Here is a 10649-nt window from a genome sequence, read left to right as displayed (position 1 = left end):
TTGGGAAGAATAGCTTTCACTTAAGATGTTATTTTTCAAGTAGTATGGTTTCTCTTAAGATCGTATAAATCTTTCGCCTTTTACTGAAGAGCTAGGTCAATTAAACCAGATGACATACATAGATTAAATGCTCTCCCACTTCTCTGTATTAGAAATTAGTATGAACATTTGGATATGAACAGTATTACAGTTTATTACCCAACACACTCTTTTATTTTGTAGAAGCCAATAAAAACACGGATGGAATCATGGAGATTTCCTTTATCTCTGTGTATTATACCTGGTGTACCGTGGGATCAATTCTACAGAGGAGCGGGAAGGGCTACAATTATTAAGTCACAAGATGTGGAAACCAGACAAAGGGTTTGTCTGTTTTTCGGAACATGGTGGGGTGCTACTGGAGCCAGGACAGTGGGCTACATCTCTGAGCTAAGCCACAGTGCCCACCTGCCAGCAGCCCTACAAGCACAGATCCAGCCCATATACTCACTCCTTGCAGAGGTAGACAAAGGCAGCCTGAATTCGCTCCGAGGCCCGGCTGTTGCTTCCATCATCATCCCACAATGCAGTTTCCACCTGTGTCATCATCCCCACTGGAGGGGTGGGGGTGGCTCTCTCTGCCTCGAGTCCAGACGTGCAGCTGCTGGCTGCAATTAACACCGCCTGTGGTCTGGGAGCACAGACACAAAAGCTGCCTCTCCGTTCAGCCAGCACACAGCTGCGGCTCTCTTCGCGTGGCCCCTGGGGCAGGAGATGCTCTTGGATCGGGCGCAGCAGCTCGCAGGAGGCGGCGGTAGGTGCCTCTGAGCCGCAGTGGCGTGCGCACAAGCAGAGAGGAGCCGGTGCCCTAGCCCCTGTCTACAGCCGGCTGGACGCGAGAGGGGCCGCGTTTTTAATACGATGTCTGCAGACACACGCAGCTCGGCCGCGTGGGTGGGTTATTTGGTGCGTGGCGCGCAGCTCTGATAGAAGCGGCTCGGCAGCGCTGCTGCACGCAGGAGGAAGAGGAAGAGGAGGGGAAGCTGCTTTGGTCCACGCTGCTGCTGAAGGTCGCGTCTAAGCATCTCCCGCTCGCTCCCCTTGCCCGCCTCGCTGTGAGGAAAAGGCGCCGCTTTGACCCTTCCTCCCAGGCTGGACACAACCCACGGGGCTTCTCCGCAGCGCAGAGCCCGAGGTGGCCAGCGCCTTCCACGAAGGACACCGGCGGCGCGGCAGGCAGGGCGGGGCGGCGGGGACACCTTGAAGGCGAGGCCCATCCTGGCTGGGGAGGTGAGACGCGTGGCTGCTGCGCGCACTGCTCGGCGGGGACGGGTGGGCCCCCCAGTCTCCTTCCAGCGTGAATCTGGCCCACGGGTCGGTCTGGGGATGGCTGGGACTCAGTGCCCTGTGGTAGGGGAGCCCGTGAGGACAGAGGCAAGCAGCGTGGTCCCGGGTCTGCGTCGCCGCAGTGGCGGGGCTGGGGTTTGCTGCGGTCCATGGCGGGGCTGGCGGCAGACAGGGAGCAAACAGGAGCATGTTTCCCATCCCGCGACTCGCCCCGCGCTGTCTGAATGGGCGGGTGGGAGGCGAACGTGGTGAGCACGTTTCCCGCTCACTCCGTTTTCTCCCTCTTCCCGCCAGCCGGTCGGGCTGTAGCTTTTAAATGAAAAGAACAATGGTGAGAAGAGATGCAGTCCGGGGGAAGGGCCCTTCGGGGGGGCGGACATTCTTCGCCCCCCCGTCACTGCACAAAGGCGGCCCCCCCAAATGGCCCTTGCCCGCCCCCCGCTTTCATTTGTAATTTGAGTTCTGATTTCAGTTTCTATCACTCCCGCCAACATTTGAAAGCTATAAATAGGCCCATTGTGGTAGTAAAATAAGGATAAAATCTTTTAATTCTTATTGAAATTCATTGGGCATGGGGAGATTTTGATGCAGAAACATAGAGTATTCTCCTGAAAGTTAGAGACTTCCCCCTGCCTGGACGGGGACAGTTAGAATGTGAGTATTTGCATTTTAATTCTGCTAGATGTTCATTTTGAATGAAATATTGGGAGGGGAGGGGTTGATTTTATCTTTTGGTTACAGCCATTGCAGTAGTGTACAATGCCCTGGTAGGGATGCTGCTTTAACAATAAGGCAGACTTTCTGTTTTTAAATATGGCATTGATTAATAATCCTGCTGATAGATTGCAGCAATAACATTTTAAAATAAAGTCTTGGGGGGGAAATGAGTATCAATCATCTGGGGAAGAAACTAAAAATATGATGTGAATGTGTGTGTGTCTGGTATATCTGAAACACACTTATATGCATAAATCAGAACCCACAATTACTGGCTTTTTGTCTAATCCTGCATTTAAAAAATGCCCAATAGTCTTATTAATTTCAGTGAGAGTTTTGTTTAGGCAAGGAATGTAGGATGGGCCCGCTATATGTAAAACCATTAAAAGGGAGAAGCTTAGTTTATATTGTGTTGGCCTACTTTCTCTTATCACGTAATTGGTTTCCTCTAGACCAAAGGTTTTTGTTCCATTTGTTTTTGAAGTTGAGGTTGTAAATTAAAGCAAACTGTAATTATAATTTATCACCTTCTTGAAAAAAAGAGGTGGTATATGTAAAAACCTGTGCTTTGTTTGTCTGATATTGAAAGGACAACTGAAATAAAACCTTGACAGCTGTTAGCATGATTGTCATACAGTATGAACCTGCCAGATATCATTAGATTCCCACTGTGGTCATATTGCTCTTAGGCATTTTGACTAACCTATATTTCAAATTATAGTAACTGCTGCTTTATGGTGCTTCATTCATTTTTTGTGAGGGGTAGTATTGGTTGAAAGCCAATATAAAATGAACCTATCATTGTTCTGATGTTAAAGCACTGATCAGAATGAGAGACACCCTTAATTAATCCTTTTAACTCAGAAGTATTTTTTAAATTAAAAAAATGTTTTTGCAAAAAGAACATTGTATCATAAACCCAAACTTTTACCAATTTCAAAACAATCTGTGAAGAAGTGTCATCCGTCAATGAAAAATAAATAATAATCAAAAGGCATCTGATTAAGACCTGGGGCTTGTTCCTCTCACTAAAACTGAATGAGAGAACTTCATTACATCTCAGGAATCACTTCAGTGAGAGCAATGGACCCTTGATGTAAAGTGGTGCAGTTCCACTAAGTAGTTCTGATTTGACTCAAACACTTTCTGTGAAAAAACATGTGAGAAAGGAACACTCACTTGAACCCTTACACACCAAGGAGAGTGGCTGAAACCAGGACATTTTCTCTCCTGTACAGTAGACCAGTTTTGGATGGGACAAAGGGGATGGGACAAAGGGGACTCTCAAGACTGAATAGCGCCTGGGAATCTGTGGGTAGCCAAGGGCAAGACGCCATGAACTCTGGAGAAGAAGTGCAGAAAACCATCTTCCCACATGCCTCTTAGAACCCTTCTGGATGTCAGAGAGCATGGAGGATGATTTATGCTTTATTACTTAATCCTATTTTTTTACAAGGACATTAATGCACATAGGAGGAGGAGCAAGTCATTTAGAGGGGTTGCTCCTTGACTCCTCCATTCTGTGTCCTTGCCACTCTTTTTTTTTCCTCACTTCTTTTTTCCCATAGGGAAAAGTGGTGACTGAATAGAGAGTGGGATTGTCCTGTGTTACCATATTTTCACCGCATTTTTGCAGTTCTAAGGTGGTTTTGCTCATCCCTCCACAGCAGAAGCTAGCATACAAGCCTAAGTAAATATGATCTTTTAAAATATACATTATGCAGGAAAACATTATTTTCAGTAAAAATGTAAACAATTTAAGTGTTTTAAATATTAAGGGACTCTTGCACATGATTGACCTTCAGTCAAGTTTACACAAAACAGTATTGTGAACCAAAGAATCAGTTGAATGGAAAGCAACTTTGATCTGTTGGGTAGGGTTGCCAGGCATCTGGTTTTCAACTGGAATACCAGGTTGAAAAGGGCCCTCAGCGGCTCCGATCAGCACTGCTGACCAGTCTGCTAAAAATCTGGTCATCGGGGCTAAGGCAAGCCCCCTGCCTGCCCTGGCTCCATGTGGCTCCTGGAAGTGGCAGGCACATTCAGCTCCTAGGTGCAGAGGTGGCCATGGGGGTGCCACACACTGCCCCCTCCCCGAGCACCAATGCTGGCTCCACAGCTCCCACTGGCCAGGAACCATGGCCAGTGGAAGCTGCAGGAGTGGCACAGGCAGTGTGCAGAGTCCCTTGGCTCCTCCCGGAAGCAGCCGGCAGCCTCCTGAGGTAAGCACCTCCTGGCTGGAACCTGCACTCCAAACCCCGTCCTGCACCCCAGCTCCCTGCCCCAGCCATGAGCTCCCTCCCACACCCAAACTTTCTCCTGGAACCCACACCCCATCCTGCACCCTAACCCCCTGCCCCAGCCCTGAGCCCCTCCAGCACCCCAAATGCCCCAGCCCCACCCCAGGGCCCGCACCCCCAACCAGAGCCTGCCCCAGGCCAGAGCTCCCTTCCACACTCTGAACCCCTCATCCTCAGCCCCACCCCAGGGCACACACCTCCAGCTGGAGCCCAAACCCCAACCCCCTCCCCAAGCCCTGAGCCCCCTCCAGCACTCCGAACTCCTCAGCCCCAGCCCAGAGCCCTTTTCTGGAGTGGAGCTCATTTCTGGCTCCACTCCAGAGCCTGCACCACCAGTCGGAGCCCTCACCCCCTCCCGCACCCCAACCCCCACCCCAGCCGAGTGAAAGTGGGGGAGAGCGAGTGAAGGAGGGAGGAGGGGGATGGAGTGAGAAGGGGCAGAGCCTAAAATTTAATTAAGAACAGATTTCTGTGCAGACATAGTCTTACTAAAGAGTCTGTTAGCACATTTAGCAGCAAATTAAGTTTTAAATAACTTTTTCCCCTTTGTGAATCCTCTTGGTACTTACTTCATGTTTTATTGGTGGTATCCCACAATTTATCATTCTGTAATTTCACAATTATTATGGAAATCCATGGTTTGAAATGAGATTTTAGAGATTTGTGAGGTTGCATTCTAAGATCTCTTCAGCAAAATAGTAAATATTAAGAGGCTTTCACAGGAAACAATAATGAGAAAAAAGTTAAAATGTATTTCTGTGCTGAATGCTCCTTATAGCTTGATTGCTGAGGGCTCAGAACTAATTTGTACTTAAATCTATTTTCCCTTTTTTTGCTTTATCTTTAAGTGAGTTGCCTAAGGCCAAGCCATAAGTCAGTGAGAGAGTCAGAAATAGAACTTGGTGATTTCTTTTTAGTTACAGTCCTGTGCTCAAATCTGCAGACCATGGTTTCTCAGTTTGGTGTGGGAAGGTTGCAACCAGACTTCAAGGAGTCGTGACCATCCTCTCTTTCTTAATTTTTTGGATGCCTCCTTCTCATCCAGCAATAATGGAACAGGGGACAAAGATTTTCCTGTTGTAACACAAGGTCACAATGTGGCAAAGGTTGAGAACCACTTCACTAGTCATAGAGTTTAGGCCCAGAAAGGACCACCAGATCACCTAGTCTGACCTAGCAGCAAAGAATCCTGTGGCACCTTATAGACTAACAGACGTTTTGGAGCATGAGCTTTCGTGGGTGAATACCCACTTCTTCAGATGCATGTGGTGGAAATTTCCAGGGGCAGTATATATATGCTAGCAAGCAAGCTAGAGATAACGAGGTCAGTTCAATCAGGGAGGATGAGGCCCTGTTCTAGCAGTTGAGGTGTGAAAACCAAGAGAGGAGAAACTGGTTCTGTAGTTGGCAAGCCATTCACAGTCTTTGTTCAATCCTGAGCTGATGGTGTCAAATTTGCAGATGAACTGAAGCTCAGCAGTTTCTCTTTGAAGTTTGTCTTGCAGTAGGAGGCTTCTGGGTACACGTCTGTACCCAAAACCCAAGAAAGAAACCAACAGGACTCCACTGGCCATCACATACAGCCCCCAGCTAAAACCCCTCCAACGCATCGTCAAGGATCTACTCTGCATACAGGTTGTCTTAGTTTCCAAACCCTTTATTATCATAGTTACTTTTTTCTAATCTTTCCAATTTATCAGTGTTCTTCTATAGTAACCATAATTGCACTTCATATTCCAGATGTTCTTGGTGTCACTAGTGCTAAAGGAAGTAGTTACCTTCCTGGCTTTTCACATGAAATTCCATTTATAAGACTCATTATTGTATTTGTCTTTTAAGTGAATATTTTTATACACACAATTTCAAACTCATTGTTTCATTATTTATATCCTTGGATTCTTACTGGTCATATTGCTGTTCCTTTCAAAGAACACTCAAAGGTATGAGCCAAGTAAAAACACATATCACATCTCAGTCTTTTTGTACAGGAAGCAATCTGTGTGAAACTCAAGCTCTGGGTTCTGATAGCTTTAGTAAACGTCACAGAGGGATTCTTCACAAGATTACCAACCATATCTATGAACAGAAAACTGAATCAAATTTCAGCTTTCAAGCAAACTATCTCTGTAGTTAAAACTACTAATTGTATCTTGGAGGTTTAACATCCTACCACAACACTGAAGGACAATTTGATTACTGGGAACTCCACAATGAATCTATGCAAGACCATGTCACTGTGAAGAAAGTCCTGTCCAGTGGTGAAAGCACACAAGCCACTCAGCTGCACCAAGATACCTCTCAAATACCTTGTCTGCTTCTGAGAAGATAGGCTCTGAGATCACTATTTTGAATTATGTTATTTGAGGAAAACTGTCAAATTAAAGGAGTATTTCAGTGAATGATGCCACAGCATCAAGCAATCACTTTTTACCTCTTGCTGTGGTGACATTAATGCCAGAAATACCACTTTCAGGAGAGGTATTTTCTGAAATACATAATTTAGAAATACCACCAGGACTGGTTCATGCTTCCATTGGGTAGTGAGATACAATGGGACTGTTTATATCAGGTTTTGTTTTTCCAAATACCCAGACTTTTCAGATAAATTAAGCCCATCTCTAGTGTTATGATATTTAGACAATCCAGAAAACTGGAGTTGCAGGGATTCTATTAGAATTATTGACCTTTCAGAAGACAACAAAGAAAATGGCTTGGATTCTTTGCCTGACAGGTTTTGACAGTCTGTGAGGTTCTCAATATTCTTGAGGAAAAAGAAGGGCATATCCACTCATGCGCATCTGTCAATCCTGCTTTTAAAATCTGACAAATTGTAATCCTTTTCTATAATATTCAAGGCAATGGTGTTCTTCTGTGAGCAGCAAAGTGTAAGCAAATTATCTGTAATAGGTTTTTCAAGATATGTCATGGGATGTCTAAAGACAAAGGCAAGCTTCCAGTCCAATCACATAGAGACTGCAGGATACGAGAGTGATCCCTGCTTGTTCTTCTGGACAGAGGATCTAGATTAGCTGCTAAACACATACTTTTGAAGCTCCTTCTCCGGTGAACCCAATCCTTTCACACTTCCTCTCAAGGACAATTACACCACAGAGGATTGTTGTATCCAGCAGAGTGGAAGAGTGTCATGTGAACGGAAGAAATCTTATTTCTTGGGCTAATTTTCTTTTTATAGGTGGGTTTAATTAGTACCAATTAGAACATTGCTTTATCTTTTTGGAGGTAAGGCATGGAGTGGGAACATAGGTAATAGCTGGAATCGGGAACTGGAATTGCTTAGTTACCAATTGGACTATTGTTCATATCTATATTGCTTCCTTGAAACTTTGAGTGAGAGTTAAGAAAAAGGCCAGGTCTACACTAGACATTTATGCCAGTTTAGCAATGTTGATTAGCTGTGTGAGTTTTGGGGATATTTGTATGCTAGCAAAAGTCCTAGTGTGGATGCGGTTATACGAGCATAAAAGTATTTTTGCCAGTATTTCACTCTCCAAACCAGTGTAAGAAATACCATCAAAAACACTTTTTGCTGATATAAGCCATGTCTACCCTAGGAAGATTTTGCTAGTATAACTGTACTGGTATTGCTATACCACTCACAAATTTTTTAAGTGTAGACTAGTCTTGCGTTTCCTTGGCTATTAAACAAGGAAGTTCTGGAGTTTGCTTTTGAGAATAATATTATTTTGCCCTTTCAACTGTGGATTGCAAAGCACTTTAAAATGAGGAAAATACTAACACTTATTCAGCTTTGTAAAGATAGAGATACTAAGGATTAGATACTTGTCACTTGCCCAAAGACTCTCAATGAGTTAATGGCAGTCAGGCCAAGAATCCAGGCCTCCAGACTTCCAGTTCCTGTCTCTATCTTCTAGAGTCCATAGTGCCTCATAACTCGTGTTTGAAAATTAATGTATTTGTTTGGTCTGATGAAAGAAATAGCCCCTTGTCTGAGTTGGAATGAATGACTATTTCTGTCAAGTATCAGAGGAGTAGCCGCATTAGTCGGGTTCTGTGAAAGCAGCAAAGAGTCCTGTGGCACCTTATAGACTAACAGACGTATTGGAGCATGAGCTTTCGTGGGTGAATACCCACTTCGTCGGATGAATACCTACTTCCTCAAGGATATTGAGAACCTCACTTTCACCCACGAAAGCTCATGCTCCGATATGTCTGTTAGTCTATAAGGTGCCACAGGACTCTTTGCTGCTATTTCTGTCAAGTTATTTTGTTGATGTTAATGTGAATTTTTATATATTTCTTGATGAGATACTGTGGTCTTATAAGCATTATGGCCCCAATCTTGCAAGTTACAGCATGGGGTGGACCCTGCACTCATGGGGAGCGCTGTGAGGTGCAAGTATATGCCTATATACACAGTGTTGCAGGATTAGGGTCTCTGTGTGAAATTCTGGCACTTCTGAAGTCAATTGATTTCATTGGGGCCAGAATTTAATCCTATATCGTTAAATCAATTTTCCATACAATCTAAACCAGGGGTAGGCAACCTATGGCACGAGTGTCAAAGGTGGCATGCGAGCTGATTTTCAATGGCACTCTCACTGTGCAGGTCCTGGCCACCAGGCTGGGGAGCTCTGCATTTTTATTTAATTTTAAATGAAGCTTCTTAAACATTTTAAAAACCTTATTTACTTTACATACAACAATAGTTTAGTTATATATTATAGACTTATAGAAAGAGACCTTCTAAAAATGTTAAAATGTATTACCGGCACGCAAAACCTTAAATTAGAGTGAATAAACGAAGACTCAGCACACCACTTCTGAAAGGTTTCCGACCCCTGATCGAAACATTCATTTTTAAAAGGTTCTCAGCTTTTTCATTACCAAGAGAACCTTCACAAATCAATCAGTGCACTTCTGCCCTGTTATTCCCGACTTGCAGCTCTTTAGATCAACACTAGCAGAAGCAAGGGGTGTGAGCTTTTACCTCAGTGAAGTGTTAATTTCATCACCTAGATGAGATTATTAAATGCTAACTTTATTAAGCACAGGCAATGTAAAGGCAATTCTGCAAATGCTCCAGTGGGACTAATCAGGATACTGTGGTCTGTACTGGTTAACAAGTATTTGCAGAATGGGCCTTAAAGTCATTTAATTTAAATCAGTTTTTAACGGATTTAGTCAAACTGAGGCAAACCCTTGTGTGGACACTCTTCACTTTCAAGACCTTCATTGCCTATCCCTACCTTACCTGTCATCTGTCATTCAGAATCAATAGGTTGACTCCTTCCTCCAGTAAGCCCATGAAATAAGGATGTCAACCTCCATTGTCCACTTGTGAAACTTTCAAATGAGCATCTTTATGCTTTCTCCCATGCTGCTCCACCCACAAACATCCCTGTAAATGTCTGAAAAGCACTTCACTGTTCTCCTTCAAATCCCTGCTTAAACATTTTTCTTTGCCATGATTCTGACCAAAACTCACGCTGTTGTGCTGAGACCAATGTCTATCATGCTGACCAATACTGACTCATTAGTCCCTTGTGCTTTCCTGTCTGTCTCCATCTGTTGCCTCTTATTTTATCCTTAGGGTATGTCTACACTGGCAGAGTTACAGCGCCAACAGTTACAGCACCGCGCAGAGAGCGCTGAAGGGAAACTGCTGTTGTGTGTTGACACTGTCAGCTGCCTGCACAATAGCATGTTCACACTCACAGCACTTGCAGTGGTATTTGGAGCGGTGCACTCTGGGCAGCTATCCCACAGAACATCTCTTCTTCTGCCGCTAAGAGTTGTGGGAAGGCGGAGAGTCATAGGGCATCCTGGATCCTGTCCCAATACCCAGTGATGCATTACTTTGCATCCCAGCAATCCCTGTGCTTCCATTCGCATTTGGCGCCTTCTTTCAATTGTTTGTGTACTGCACACTCTGCCTCTTCAGTCCGCAGGAATGGATCCTGCACTGTTGATCAATATGCTGCTCGCTCTCACTAACACGTCATGAGTGGCAGTGGAGTTATTCCTTAAACTGCAAAGGCAAGAGGAGTGCGATATTGATCTCACCACGTGTAGTAGCTACAACATGAGATTGCTTGTGGCATTCATGGAGGTGCCGACCACAATGGGACACCACTTTTGGGCTCAGGGAAACAAGTACTGAGTGGTGGGATCACATCGTCATGCATGTTTGGGATGATGAGCAGTGGCTGCAGAACTTTTGGATGAGGAAAGCTACATTCATGGGACTGTGTGGTGAGCTTGCCCCAGTCCTATGGCACAAGGACACAAGAATGAGAGCTGCCCTCCCGTTGGAGAAGCACGTGG

At 44.8% G+C, this 10649-nt stretch overlaps 1 protein-coding gene across 1 annotated transcript in view; it reads left to right on the top strand.

Annotated features, from left to right (window-relative positions):
- The first annotated feature begins 642 nt into the window (after positions 1–642).
- Positions 643–10649, top strand: part of SLC38A1 (solute carrier family 38 member 1) — a 46693-nt gene continuing 36686 nt past the window's right edge. Inside the window, exon 1 of the mRNA XM_050936258.1 lies at positions 643–1269. The gene's annotated coding sequence lies outside the window, so the exon portion shown is untranslated. The remainder of the gene's footprint in view (positions 1270–10649) is intronic.

This window comes from Gopherus flavomarginatus, chromosome 1, assembly GCF_025201925.1.
Source record: "Gopherus flavomarginatus isolate rGopFla2 chromosome 1, rGopFla2.mat.asm, whole genome shotgun sequence".
Lineage (NCBI taxonomy): Eukaryota > Metazoa > Chordata > Testudines > Testudinidae > Gopherus > Gopherus flavomarginatus.
Note: the sequence above shows the minus strand (reverse complement) of the source record. Positions and strands in the feature narration are given on the sequence as shown.